The following is a 14,516-nucleotide window of genomic DNA, read 5'->3' as shown; positions in this document are numbered from 1 at the left end:
GTGTTTCCTCATTTTCCAACTCCCCTACACTAGAATATAAGCTCCATGAGAGCTGGGACCTCATCTGTTGTGTTCGCTGTTGTATTCCTAGCACCCAGATGAAGGCACATGGTAGGTTCTCATCAAAGATTTCTGAATGATTGAATAAATGAAGGGAAAGATTTTTAAGTAGAAGTATTAAGAATAAAAATAATATCTGTAACATATTAGCAGCACCTTTGAGTTATTATTATTAATATTTTTCAAGACAGGGTCTCGCTCTGTCACTGAGGCTGGAGCGCAGTGGTGCCCTCTCAGCTCACTGCAGCCTTGACGAACCTCCCAGGCTCAGGCAATCCCCCTGCCTCAGTCTCCCAAGTAGCTGTGACCACAGGCATGCACCGCCACACCCAGCTATTGTTTATATTTTTTTGTAGAGACAGAGTTTTGCTGTGTTGCCCAGGCTGGTCTCAAACTCCTGGGCTCAAACGATCTGCTAGCCTCGGCCTCCCAAAATGTTGGGATTACAGGCGTGAGCCTCCATGCCTGTAATTCTTTATAGAGCAAAATTTCTTTGCTAGTTAAAGAACATACAACGTGTTGTGCTTTAAGACATCATAATGAATAAGCAACATTAACATCTTTTACCCTACCTCTTTCCTCCTGTGTCCTCCTTTCCGAAGGTAAACACACCACTTATACCCCAATTTATCACTCTTTCAGCGCAGGTATCAAATGACTTATTTCTCTTTGCCCAGTAATGTGGTAACATTTTCTCCCTCTTTTCCAAAGGTCTGGGACAACTGAAAAGAAACATCTGGGGACTGTCCTCCCTCCCTCCATTTTTGGCCAGGATTTTAAGAAGGGGGAAACCTAAATATTCTGGGAAGATGTGAGAAATATTTAGCCTCTGGAACATTTTGCCTTTTTCTTAGCTTTTTCATATTTTTATATATGTTCTTTCCAAAGGCTAAAACCATCTCTACTCCCTTGACTGGAATTTTAGATTTTTCATCAGGCTGTTCTCCAGGTAAAAAGACAAAACCAGAAAAATTAATAGATCCTCTTCCTTTCTATGATCCTCTCAGCCTTTTCCAGACCTTTCCAATCCCAAGGGAACCCTCTGCGGGCCCAGGCTTCTGGATCAGTGGTTAGCTGGGCCCATGGACTCGGCCTGTGTTCTAGACTTTAGTACATCTGGAAGGTGATGGTACATTGAAACCATGCAGCAAAAACTTGGGAAGTTTGAATCCGTAGCAAGGGCTCAGCATGCTAGTGATGCTGATCCGCATGCTCCAAAATGCCTGTTCGGCAACATCCTCAAGTCCTGCCCATAAATAACACACATAGGCCAGGCACGGTGGCTCACGCCTGTAATCCCAACACTTTGGGAGTCCGAGGTGGGTGGATCACTTGAGGCCAGGAGTTTGAGACCAGCCTGGCCAACACGGCGAAACCCTCTCTCTACTAAAAACACAAAAATTAGCAGGGTGTGGTGGCACACAACTGTAATCCCAGCTACTTGGGAGGCTGAGGAACAAGAATTGCTTGAACTGGGGTGGTGGAGGCTGCAAGTCACACCACTGCACTCCAGCCCGGGTGACACAATGAGTGAGACTCTGTCTCAAAAATAAATAAATAAAAATAAATAACACCTGGCTGTCACGGTGAAACCCCGTCCCTACTAAAAAAAAACAAAAAAAAAAAAAAAAAAAGAAAAAAAACAAAAAACTAGCCGGGCGAGGTGGCGGGCGCCTGTGGTCCCAGCTACTCGGGAGGCTGAGGCAGGAGAATGGCATAAACCCGGGAGGCGGAACTTGCAGTGAGCCAAGATACGGTCACTGCACTCCAGCCTGGCTGACAGAGCGAGACTCCATCTCAAAAATAAATAAATAAAAATAAAATAAATAAATAAATAAATAAATAAATAAATAACAAACATAGAATCCCTTCGGTTTTGAACTTCTAGACTTGCCTATAGAAAACAAAAATATTGGCCAGGTGTGGTGGCTCACGTCTGTAATCCCAGCACTTTGGGAGGCCGAGGCGGGTGGATCACGAGGTCAGGAGATCGAGACCATCCTGGCTAACACGGTGAAACCCCGTCTCTACTAAAAATACACAAAATTAGCCACATGTGGTGGCGGGCGCCTGTAGTCCCAGCTACTCGGGAGGCTGAGGCAGGAGAATGGCATGAACACAGGAGGCGGAGGTTGCAGTGAGCCAAGATTGCGCCACTGCACTCCAGCCTGGGCGACAGAGTGATACTCCTTCTCAAAAAAAAAAAGAAGAAGAAAACAAATGTATTCCCATCTTCATATATCTTCAGTGAATACATTAAAAATGGGTGTAAATGCCTCTTCTGTATTCACCAAAACCTTAGCCTCTGTCCGTTCCTCACCTGCCACCACCATCTCCTCCACCACACACACACACACCTAGCTCCAAGCCTCAACAGTACTACTCAGACATCCACAGACCCTTAAAAACATATGTCTCAAATCAGCCTTGGAAGCATTTTAAATCATGCATTAATAAAAAAAAAATATGGGGGTGAGTGCCTCCCAAAATATATATAGTAAGGCTGGGCGTGGGGGCTCATGCCCGTAATCCCAGCACTTTGGGAGGCCAAGGTGGGAAGATTGCTTGAGGGCAGGACTTTGAGACCAGCCTGGAAAACATAGCAAGACCCCATCTCTACAAAAAATAAACAAAATTAGCCAGCCGTGGTGGTGCACACCTGTAGTCCTAACTACTCTGGAGGCTGAAGCAAGAAGATTGCTTGAGCCCAGGAGTTTGAGGCTGCAGTGAGCTATGATCTTGACACTGCACTCCAGGCTGAGCAACAGAGTGAGGGCCTGTCTCTAAAATAATAATAATACACATATAGACAGGTATATTAAAAATAAACATTATATCTTTGAAAATACAAAAAAAGGGAAGGAAATACAAAATTAAATTTTTTGGTTTAATACTACTACTCGTCTGTTTCTAGATTGTATCTCAGGTTAACTGGGTAACTATTTCCTTATGGTAAGCAGAGTTCTTAAGATAGCTGCCCAAGATTTCCCATCCCCTGGTTATTTTGTGAAACAATAATCTAGGTACAGCTGCAATAGGATTTTGCAGATCTAATTTAAGTTCCAAATTAGTTTACTTTAAAATATGGAGATTATCCCAGTGGGCCTGGCCCAAACCAGTGAGTCCTTTAAAAAAATAGTTTTTCGAGTGGTGGCTCAGGCCTGTAATCCTAGCACTTTGGGAGGCTGAGGCGGGCGGATCACCTGAGAGCAGGAGTTCGAGACCAGCCTGGCCAACATGGCGAAACCCTGTCTCAACTAAAAATACAAACATTAGCTGGGCATAGTGGTGCCCACCTGTAGTCCCAGCTACTCAAGAGGCTGAGGCAGGAGAATTGCTTGAACTCAGGAGGCAGAGGTTGCAGTGAGCCAAGATCACGCCACTGCATTCCAGCCTGGGCGACACAGCAAGACTCTGTTTCAGGGGGGGAAAAAAAAGTTTTTTTCAGCTGGAAGCAGAAGAGGAAAGTCAAAGAGATTCCAGAGGTGAGAAACATTCAAGAGTGATTGCTGGCTTTGAAGGTGAAGATGGGGGAAAACGCATGAGAAGCAGAATGTGTGAGGCCTCCAGGAGTAGCCAATGGCTCCTGGTTGACAGCGGGAAAGATAAAAAAGACAGCCACAAGGAACTCGGTTCCTCCAGCGATCTGAATGGGCTTGGATGCGGAGTCTTCCCCCGAGCCCCCAGGTAAGAGTCTAGCCTGATGGACACTTTGATTTCTGCCTTACTGGGACCCTAAGCAGAGAAACTAGCCAAGTCCACGTGGACTTCTGACCTAGAGAACTGCAAAACCTACGGAATAAGTGAAATGTTGTTCCAACTCCCTAAATGTGAGGTAATTTGTTACACAACAGCAGAAAACTAATACATCCCTACAGTTTTCGTATCACTAAATAAAAGTAATAATGTCTGACTCTGCCCAAGAAGTGCTCGGAAAACAAATATTAATAAGATTTAATTAATATGTTTTAATTTTAACAGAAAAGAAATGTGTTAAATTATTTCCCAATGTTGTGATTTTTAAATTAATTAGAATACTATTGAGGTTCAATCCAGGGCAATTAGACTGTTAAATCCCAGTTAGGTTTGTTTTCTACGATTCATTGCAGTTGCAGGGCAGGGCTAACTTTAGAAGCCTCATCATAAAGCTTTAGAGCATGGAATTGTTGTTGCAGAGGGACATTATTTAACTTGCAGCTTTTTCTTTTTCTTTCCTTTTTTTTTTTTGTTTTGAGACCGAGTCTTGCTCTGTCACCCAGGCTGGAGTGCAGTGGCACAATCTTGGCTCACTGTAACCTTCTCCTCCCAGATTCAAGCAATTCTCCTGCCTCAGCCTCCAAAGTAGCTAGGATTACAGGTGCCCACCACCACGCCTGGCTAATTTTTGTATTTTTAATAGAGACAGGGTTTCACCATGTTGGCCAGGCTGGTCTCAAACTCCTGACCTTGTGGTCTGCCTGCCTTGGCCTCCCAAAGTGCTGGGATTACAGGCGTGAGCCACTGCACCCGGCCTAACTTGCAGCTTTTTCAAGTCACACAACAACGTATTGCATTTTGTTGATGTTCTCTTGGATACTATATCTAAATGCCAAACATAAGGATTTTTTTTTTTTCTTAGAGATATTTCCCTTTCTAAAAAAACTTGACCTTCAACTTGGGAATACCTGTTGAAATTTGGCAAGCTATTCCTGATCTTGAGAAAATTATGAAAAGAAGAAGCAAAAGATGATCATACCTATTTTATAAAATTGATCACTGAAATAAAAGAAAACCCCAAAGCTGGGCAAGAATCTGACTACATAATCAATCCGCAGGTAGACCAAGATTCAATGGTGCTGAGCCTGCTAACCCAGACTTATCCTACTGAGAATAGGTAACCAGGAGTACTCTGATGAACATCAGCTCAGGCCAGAACTAGTTTAAACAAGGTGGTCCGGGGAAGAGATTGTATACAGAGTGAGAACATTCCAATTTAGGAAGCAGACTTTATATACAGGATGAGGAGATGCAAGAAGTATAGCTTGGTAGTTAAAGCTGTATTGGTCCTAGGTAAGTGACTTAAATTCCCCGAGCCTCAGTTCTCTCATGTCTAAATCAAGATAGTTTTTCAGTGTCCTTCGCACAGGACCCAGGACATGGAGCCATCAATAAATGAGGGCTGTGTTAGGATCTAGCAACTCATCCTTCAGCCCTTGACCCGGAATCCCAGATAATCCCTATTTTAATGGATGCTAATAGCTCTGCTGGCTGGACCCAAGCATCATGTTCAAAGCAAAAGACTGCAGGCCAGTGTTCAGGCTACAAGTCTAAAGCAAGTGCTCCCTTAGGACAGGGAGAGACAGAGAGAGTGGGAAAGGCTATGAGAAACCGACTCCCCGGGCAGGAGCGGGGCACTTACTGGATTCACAGAAGGAAGGACCTACAGACAAATATTCACAAATAAAAATCTCTTTCTAAAATAATCCAATTTTCTGGCCCAATCAGTTGACAATGACTTGGCCACTGAAGATCATATTTTTCCAACATGGTCCATTTTCTTGGCTTTCCTAAGTCATTAATTATGACCATGTTTTCCCAAATGTGGAAATTCCCCTTGCGCAGATGCAGCCGCTGCTGGCCAAACCTCCTTTCCTGAGAAGTCACTGCAGCACAAAAATATTTTTGTTTTCCCCAATTGCCCACAGGGAAAATTTCCTCACTCTTTTTTCCCCTCCTCCCTTAAAATCCTCTGGCAATTTCCAGGAATCTAAGTAAACCAGAATTACTTAGATCATGAAGGGCCTTTTAGATGTTCTACTTCTAACATGACAAAAAAGAATCTGAAATTTAAATTCAATTATTATTAAACCAATCCCAAGAGTTCCTTTTAATAAATGAAGGCAATGCCACTGAAATCGAAAAACTCCCATTCCTGCCTAAAATACGGCTCTCGGACTTGGGAGTTTAAATTATGAACAGTGGTAGCCAAAGTGATTAGTGTTATATCTGAATCAAATAACATTATGTGAAACGTGCTTCATACCTTCATACATGGTAAAGCTCTCTACAAATGTAGGCATTTGGCACCAATGTGGGCACGAAATACAACACAGATGATTATTCAAATTGTAAATTTGTATTCAAATTTGTTAGATGAATTACCCCAGTTACCTTGTTCATCTTATGGGTTTATCAAGGTGCCTTGTACAGGGCTTATGACAGTGGAGGACTCTAGGAGATATTTTATTCTTTTCAGAACATTCATCAAGAAGCATTTCTGTGCCAGAAACTAAATTTAGTTAGTGGGGAAGCGGTGGTAGAGCGATGAATCAGGCTGGGTCTCTGCCCTCAAGGTCTTTAAAATCTAGTAAAAAAAGCATGATCTCCACACTAGCACAGTGATTTTAGCCAGGGACAATCTCTCCCCTCCCCTCCACCATGGGGACATTTGGCAATGTCTGGAGACATTTGTGATGATAAAAACTGGAAGTGGAGGTACTACTGGCATCTAATAGAAAGAGGTAAGTGCTGCTGTTGAACATCCTATAATGCCCGGGACAGTCCCCCAGAACAAAGAATGACCTGGTCTAAAATGTCAGTGCCGGGCAGCCGTGGTGGCTCAGGCTTGTTGTTCTGGTGCATAAGGAGGTGAGGCTATGCATTTGAGGACAGCCTGGGCAACACAGAAGCCTCTAATCTATACAACAACAACAACAATTAAAAAGTTTGGCAGGGCACAGTGGCTCACGCCTGTAATCCCAGCATATTGAGAGGCTGAGGCGGGTGGATCACAAGGTCAGGAGATCAAGACCATCCTGGCCAACATGGTGAAACCCCCGCCTCTACTAAAATACAAAAAATTAGCCGGGCATGGTGAATCACTTGAACCCGGGAGGCAAAGGATGCAGTGAGCTGAGATCACGCCACTGTTCTCCAGCCTGGTGACAGAGCAAGAAGACATCTAAAAAAAAAAAAAAAAAAAGTCAATAGTGTCAAGGCGGAGAAACCCTGAACAAGCTATATTAGCTAGAGCAAAACACTGATTGATTAACTAATTGGTTGATTAGTGTTGTTCCACATGGCAAATGACTTTCACCCAAAGACTCTAGTCATTTTGAATTTGTGTCTGTAACCTATTAAAAGTGTTAAGTATCTTTTGAATACGTGAGTACATTTAGACGGGTGCTGAATAAAGCATAAGATAAAGTGTCACCAGGCAAAATAAATGATAATTTAGAGTGAATTGTTAACCCAAGAGGACAAAAATTTTCTAGCTTGATGCCAAGCATATAGTAACTGCTCAGTGAACATGAACTGAACATATTCAGATAACTTCGCAACACTCATTTGTCAGAAGCTAAAAGAAGAGTCATATCATTAAAGCACTCCTCGTAGTCATACAGTGGTAGCCAAAATGATTAGTGTTGTATCTGAATCAAATAGCATTATGTGAAATGTGCTTTATACGTAGTAAATCCCTATACAAATGCAGGCATTTGGCATCAAAGTAGATACAGTATACAAGACAGATGATGATTCTAATTGTAAAAATGTGTTAGATGAATTACCCAGTTACCTTATTCATCTTACAAGTTTACCAACGTGCCTAGAAGTAGTAGCCTTCTTCCTGGAAATTCTTCACTATAGACTGCTAAGAATTGCATATCGTACCATGAAGAGATACAATCATGTAGTTTTATATTATAGCATCCAAAATTTTCACTAACTCAAGTTGGTGCTTCCTCAGTATGCCTTAGTGAATGCTAATGAAGTGTGAAGTTTCAAACATTAAAAAATTGAGGTGGGGCTGGGTGCGGTGGCTCATGCCCGTAATCCCAGCACTTTTGGAGGCCGAGGCGGGTGGACCACCTGAGGTCAGGAAATCAAGACCAGCCTGGTCAACATGGTGGAACCCTGTTTCTACTAAAAATACAAAAATTAGCCAGGTGTGGTGGTGGGTGCCTATAATCCCAGCTGCTCAGGAGGCTGAGGCATGAGAATAACTTAAATTCGGGAGGCGAAGGTTGCAGTGAGCCGAGATGGCACCACTGTACGTCAACCTGGGCAACAGAGCAAGACTCTGCCTCAAAAAAAAGAAAAAAGAAAAAAGAGGTGGTCACCTCATGAATTTAGGGAAGGAGGAAGTAGTGTTTTGGAAGTAGGGCCTTAAATCCTTTACATACAACGTGGCTTCTCTTTAAATACAATAACAGTAAAACAAAGTAGCAGTGGCACTGGCTTTAATCTATTGCTAGATACACATAAGCATTAATAGTAAGAGAATGGTTAAGTGCCACTCTTAGTTAAGGATCAATTAAAAGTAAAATTCTCTCTTTAAATTAGAACATGTCAGTGGAAAAATATGACTTAATTTACTAAAATTATTTGCACTTTAGTTTTTCAGGAAAAATGGTCAGGTAGTCCAATGTGCTAATACTTTGAGATAAACAGAGCTATTGCATGGAAAATCTGTACTTTTGATTAAGTAATTATCTTCAATTTTGATATAATGGTTACCAAGGAAATATTGGCTTTCTTCTTCCACCTATTTGACCCGTATTTTCTCAACGTAAGTTGGTGACTAAGTCAGGAAATGGCATCTAATTTTGTATTAGCATTAGTCAAATGCAAGTAGAAGGGGGAGCTACCATACACATTTTAAAAAGAACGAATAATCTGCCATTTGGATAATCAGTATCAACGTCTGTTGAACTTAACACAGGTAATGTTCTCGATTTTTGCAACATAAAGGACAAAAGTTTCTTTGAGTTTGAAAATTTCTACTTAAACTTTTTGCCCAAATATGAGTTCCACAGTGAAGTTTGTTTAGGAATGAAGAAGGGGAATTTTACTCTTTCCTTTTCACAAAGAAATAATTAAATACATAAAAATGACTCCACCTCAGTAAGACAAGGAATCTCAGGGTAGGAGTTTCTTCATAAATAACTGGGGTTAAAAGTAACACATTAGGCCAGGTGCAGTGGCACACCCTGTAGTCCCAGCTACTCAGAAGACTGAGGCAGGAGGATGGCTCGAGCCCAGGAGGCAGAGATTGCAGAGCTGAGATGGTGCTACTGCACTCCAGCCTGGGCAGCAGAGCAGGACCTCATCTCAAAAAAAAAGCAACACATTTAAACAATTACAAGGCCGGGTGCAGTGGCTCACACCTATAATCCTAACACTTTGGGAGCCTGAGGCAGGCGGATTACTTGAGGTCAGGAGTTCCAGAGCAGCCTGGCCAAAAAGGCGAAGCCCTGTCTCTTCTAAAAATACAAAATAATTTTAGCTGGGCATGGTGGCGCACACCTGTAGTCCCAGCTACTTGGGAGGCTGAGGCATGAGAATCACTTGAACCCTGGCAACAGAGGTTGCAGTGAGCTGAGATAGCATCACTATTCTCTAGTCTGGGTGATAGAGGGAGACTCCGTCTCAATTAAAAAAAAAAAAAATTAGGCCGGGCACGGTGGCTCAAGCCTGTAATCCCAGCACTTTGGGAGGCCAAGATGGGCGGATCACGAGGTCAGGAGATTGAGACCATCCTGGATAACATGGTGAAATCTCGTCTCTACTAAAAAATACAAAAAACTAGCCGGGCATGGTGGCAGGCGCCTGTAGTCCCAGCTACTTGGGAGGCTGAGGCAGGGAGAATGGCGTGAACCCGGGAGGCAGAGCTTGCAGTAAGCTGAGATCGGGCCACTGCACTCCAGCCTGGGCGACAGAGCTAAAATCCGTCTCAAAAATAAATAAATAAATAAATAAATAAAATAAAATAAAATAAAAGACTCAGGAAAATATTTCATGTGCTCAGAAAAAGAGGTATAACTAGTAAAAATGGGCCTGGATGTGATATATAAAGGCCTTCTCAGTAGCATCCACCTTCACCTATAATGAAAATATATGCCCTTTTTTCTCCAAGGGAAGTGGGTATGGCTAAGTAAGAATAATATTCTTCAGTGAATATTGAAATAGAGTTTGGGTTGAAGAGGCCAAGAGTTCGACACCAGCCCAGGCAACATAATGAGAACCCATCTCTACAAAATATTTAAAATATTTAAAAATCATCTGGATTGGCATGCATCAGTAGTCCCAGCTACTTAGGAAGCAGGATTGCTTGAGCCCGGGATTTGGAGGTTACAGTGAGCTAATGATTGTGCTACTGTACTCCAGTCTGGACAACATATTAAGACCCTGTCTCTCTTTTATTTTTAAATGTGAGTTCAATAGAAATTAGCAAATATCTTTATTTTCTTTCTTTTTCTTTTTCTTTTTTTTTTTGGAGACAGAGTCTTGCTCTCTCACCCAGGCTGGAGTGCAGTGGGGCGATCTCGGCTCACTGCAAGCTCAGCCTCCCAGGTTCACGCCATTCTCCTGCCTCAGCCTCCCGAGTAGCTGGGACTACAGGCATGTGCCACCATGCCCGGCTAATTTTTTGTATTTTTAGTAGAGACGAGGTTTCACTGTGTTAGCCAGGATGGTCTTGATCTCCTGACCTCGTGATCTGCCCACCTCAGCCTCCCAAAGTGCTAGGATTACAGGCATGAGCCACCACGCTCGGCCTTTATTTTCTTTTATGTGTCAATGATCTAACCCTCAATTCAGCTATATCTAAAACATAAGATATGTTTCCTTGGGCAAATCCTGGACTCAAGGGATTCTCCTGCCTCAGCCTGTCAAAGTGCTGGGATTACAGGTGTGAACCACCCTGCCCAGCCTGAACTCACGTTCTTATCACTGGTTATGGACGGAGAATTCTAATTAATTCCCTTCCTCTCATAACTTTTCAAATAAAACAGACATATAAAAAAGTCAAGTTTTGGAGTCTCTCACAATTAGACCATCAACAATAAGATCAGCCTTAGTTGCCAAAGAGTAAGTTGCTTCTTAAAATTCTAAGTTATCTCTCATTTTTACTTCTAGAATGATACTCCCCTGACATTGGTGATGGTTATTTTTAGGTGATGGGACATAGGGTTGTTTCTTCTTCTTTGTAATATTTTGTGTTGTTTGAATTTTTTTTATAATTCATGAAAATAATAGTCATTTTTAAAATCTCTCCATTCAATTTAGTTAAAAAAATTTATAGTTCACAGTCTTATACCTTCTCTATTAGCTAACTAATTTTCAAAATTTGCTTTTAAAAAATTCAACCCCACTTTCATCATTACAACTCATTTTAAAAGAATCTCCCATTTAGCCAGTGTGGAAAGAAAGGATATCTGACTGTTTTCACAGGACACACTATCTTTTAAATTTTTTCCTTTGTCTATTTTTGTTCTTTGTGTTGTCACATTTAGTTGTTTCAGAATCCTGCTGAACTTCCCAAAGCATTCCGAAGGAATACCATCCCATGCAAAATTTAGGTAACTTGGGAACGCTTTGCTCAACTTTGCTTTTCTTTAAAAGAATTTTTTTTCCCATGACACAGCCTCAGGAGGTCCTGACGACATATGTCCTACTTTGCTCAATTTAGTGTTCGTACATGTTGGAATATAGTTTAAGACAAGGTTCCTAGGTAAGATAATCTCAAATTTTCTTTTGTGGCACAGGTGTCAGAGCAACAAAGCAGGATGAATTAGGAATAGACTTGGACAATACTGTGGTGTTGAGGCTTATACATTCTTTACACAGTTCTCCTTTTCAGGGTCTGGCCTTCATGGTGTGATGAACACCACAGACCAGTAAAATCTTCTAAGTGTCTTTCAGTCAATGATTCACTCTCACTGCATCCTGGATTCTGGCTCAATAACAGAAATTTAAAAATAGCTGGTTTTTAAAATTAGTCCGGTGTGGCGGTGGGTGCCTGTCGTTCCAGCTACTCAGGAGGCCAAGGTGGGAGGATGGCTTGAGCCTGGGAGGCAGAGGTTGCAGAGCTGAGATGGTGCCACTGTGCTCCAGCCTGAGCAATAGAGCCAGACATTGTCTTAAAAACAAAACAAAAGAAAACAAAATGGTGATTTTTAAAATGTTGACAGTATTTGATTAGAAATCATTCATACTTTTTTTTTCTTCTTCTTTGGCATTGTGGTTTTAATGCTATTTGTACTCTATATAAAAGTGGGAAAATGAAAGAGAGTTTGTGTCACTGGAAAATTTCAAGGTCAGGCTGGATGGTTATCCAAGGTCAGGCTGGATGACTATCAGGCATGCTCTAGAAGAGAGAATCCACTTAAAGGAAACTTGACTAGGGAGACCTCTCAAGTTCATCTTTCAATCCTGTGCTCTTGGCCAGGTACAGTGGTTCATGCCTATCATCTCAGCACTTTGGGAGGCTGAGGTGGGAGCTGCTTGAGCCCAGGGGTTGGAGACCAGCCTGGGCAACATAATGAGACTCTGTCTTTACCAAAAAAAAAAAAAAAATTTTTTTGTTAATTAACTGGGCATGGTGGCACGCATTTGTAGTCCCAGTTATTCAGGGGGCTGAAGTGGGAGGATTGCTTGAGACCAAGAGGTCAAGGCTGCAGCAAGCCATGATTGTGCCACTGCACTTCAACCTGGGCAACAAAGCAAGACTTTGTCTCAAAAAAAAAAATCAATCCATCAATCAATCAAGCCTGTACTCTGAAGTTTACCCTCTAATCTTATGGTAGTAATGCACTATTTTGGAAGAATAGGAGTCTCTTCTGGCCATTTTCTTCACTTCGTCTTGATTCTGAAGCCTTTGTGTGTGTGCCAGCTCTGAGAATTAAACAGAAGAGGATGGGGCGTGTGGAAAAGTATTCCTAGGAGACTCGGAGCTGTCCAGCAGTTAAAGGAGTTGCACACAATGAGCTCCAGCTAATGAGACTTGTCTCGGCATTTGGAACAGGGTTTCAGTGAGGCCATTATTGACCAGGGAGAGGGGTGTGTATGTATATGTCTATATAGAAGTCTTTGCTTACCCAACCCATTCCCAGTGGGGATTTTTTTTTCCTGATTTACATGTTGCTTTTCTTTTAAAATGGGGGTTAATGGGCTTCTAAATTGTATAGAAAAAAGAGCAAGTAATAATGTACAGAGCGAGCTAGAAGGAGAAGAGTTGAAGAGGACAGCAGGCAAAAATAGGACTACTACCCTGTACAAGCAGTCTTTCAGTTTGTTAATTGCAAGCTATTTAGCAAACACACACACATTCTATGCAAACATGCCGTATAAGTAGGTGCCACTCTATGACAGCTTCATTATTTACATTTTGCAGTCAGCAGTCATTTTAGCACACCATTTTGGGAAAATAAATGAAGGTGTTCTAGTATTAGCTTACAAAGCCTTCACAGCCTTTTTTGGTATAATAAATAAATAAGTAAATAAATAAATAAATAAAGTAGAGTTGGCCTAAAAAGGTTGTTCGGCCTTTTTTCCTTTGCGAGTGACAGATGGATTCGCTTTGACAAATATCCACTTGATTGACGTTCTGAAGAAAGATGTAAAAATCCTTAAGCTTATTTTTATATTCTTATAAATGGTTGGATACCTAGCTGTGTTTTCTTATATTGCCTTATAAGGAGGAACCCATGTTTCCACAGACATCCTAGATTTGAGAGGAGGAATGGAACATGGGGAAACATCTCATCCAGCTTCCATGTGCTATGCAATTCAGTAGTAAGCCAACTTTATAGGTAACACAACTGAATGTGGAGCGGCTAAGTGATAATTTTTCAATAAGTTGAAAAATTACAAATTTAAAAATAAAAAATTTAATTAAAAAATTACATTTAAAGTTTCTAAAAGATGTACATATTCATGGTAGAAAATTTGGTAAATATAAAAATCTACACAAAAAAAGAAAATTAAAATTATCCTGATGAAACTACTGGTTTTTGTTGTTGTTGTTGCTGTTTGAGACAGAGTCTAGCTCTGTCACCAGGCTGGAGTGCAGTGGTGCAATCTTGGCTCACTGCAACCTACACCTCCTAGGTTCAAGTGGTTCCCCTGCCTCAGCCTCCCGAGTAGCTGGGATTACAGGCACGCGCTGCCACGCCCAGCTAATTTTTGTATTTTTAGTAGAGACAGGGTTTCACCATGTTGGACAGGCTGGTCTCAATCTCCTGACCTCATGATCCACCTGCCTCAGACTCCTAAAGTGCTGGGGTTATAGGCGTGAGCCACCGGGACCGGCCGAAACTACTGTTAACATAGTCTCCCAAACACATATGAAATATGTACGTGGTTACATACGTATGTGGCTACATGCATATTTCATGCTCAAAATATTGAGGAGGAAAAAAAGGCAAAGTAAAACAGTTGTTGGCCCATCTTTTCCAAATTGGGAATCACTGTCCACATTTTTCTTTTTTTCAGACGGAGTCTCGCTCTGTCACCCAGGTTGGAGTGCAGTGGTGCGATCTTGGCTCACTGCAACCTCCACCTCCCAGGTTCAAGCGATTCTCCTGCCTCAGCCTCCTGAGTAGCTGGGACTACAGGCACCTGCCACCATGCCTGGTTAGTTTTTGTATTTTTAGTAGAGATGGGGTTTCACCATGTTGGCCAGGCTGGTCTCAAAC

The 14,516-nt window shown here is 41.9% G+C and overlaps 1 protein-coding gene across 1 annotated transcript in view; it reads right to left on the bottom strand.

The window, feature by feature from the left end:
* The window catches only part of MKLN1 (muskelin 1), a 375,585-nt gene that overhangs the window by 278,577 nt on the left and 82,492 nt on the right, over positions 1-14,516 (bottom strand). The window lies entirely within an intron of this gene.

Source organism: Theropithecus gelada, chromosome 3, assembly GCF_003255815.1.
Source record: "Theropithecus gelada isolate Dixy chromosome 3, Tgel_1.0, whole genome shotgun sequence".
Classification (NCBI taxonomy): Eukaryota; Metazoa; Chordata; class Mammalia; order Primates; family Cercopithecidae; genus Theropithecus; species Theropithecus gelada.
Note: the sequence above shows the minus strand (reverse complement) of the source record. Positions and strands in the feature narration are given on the sequence as shown.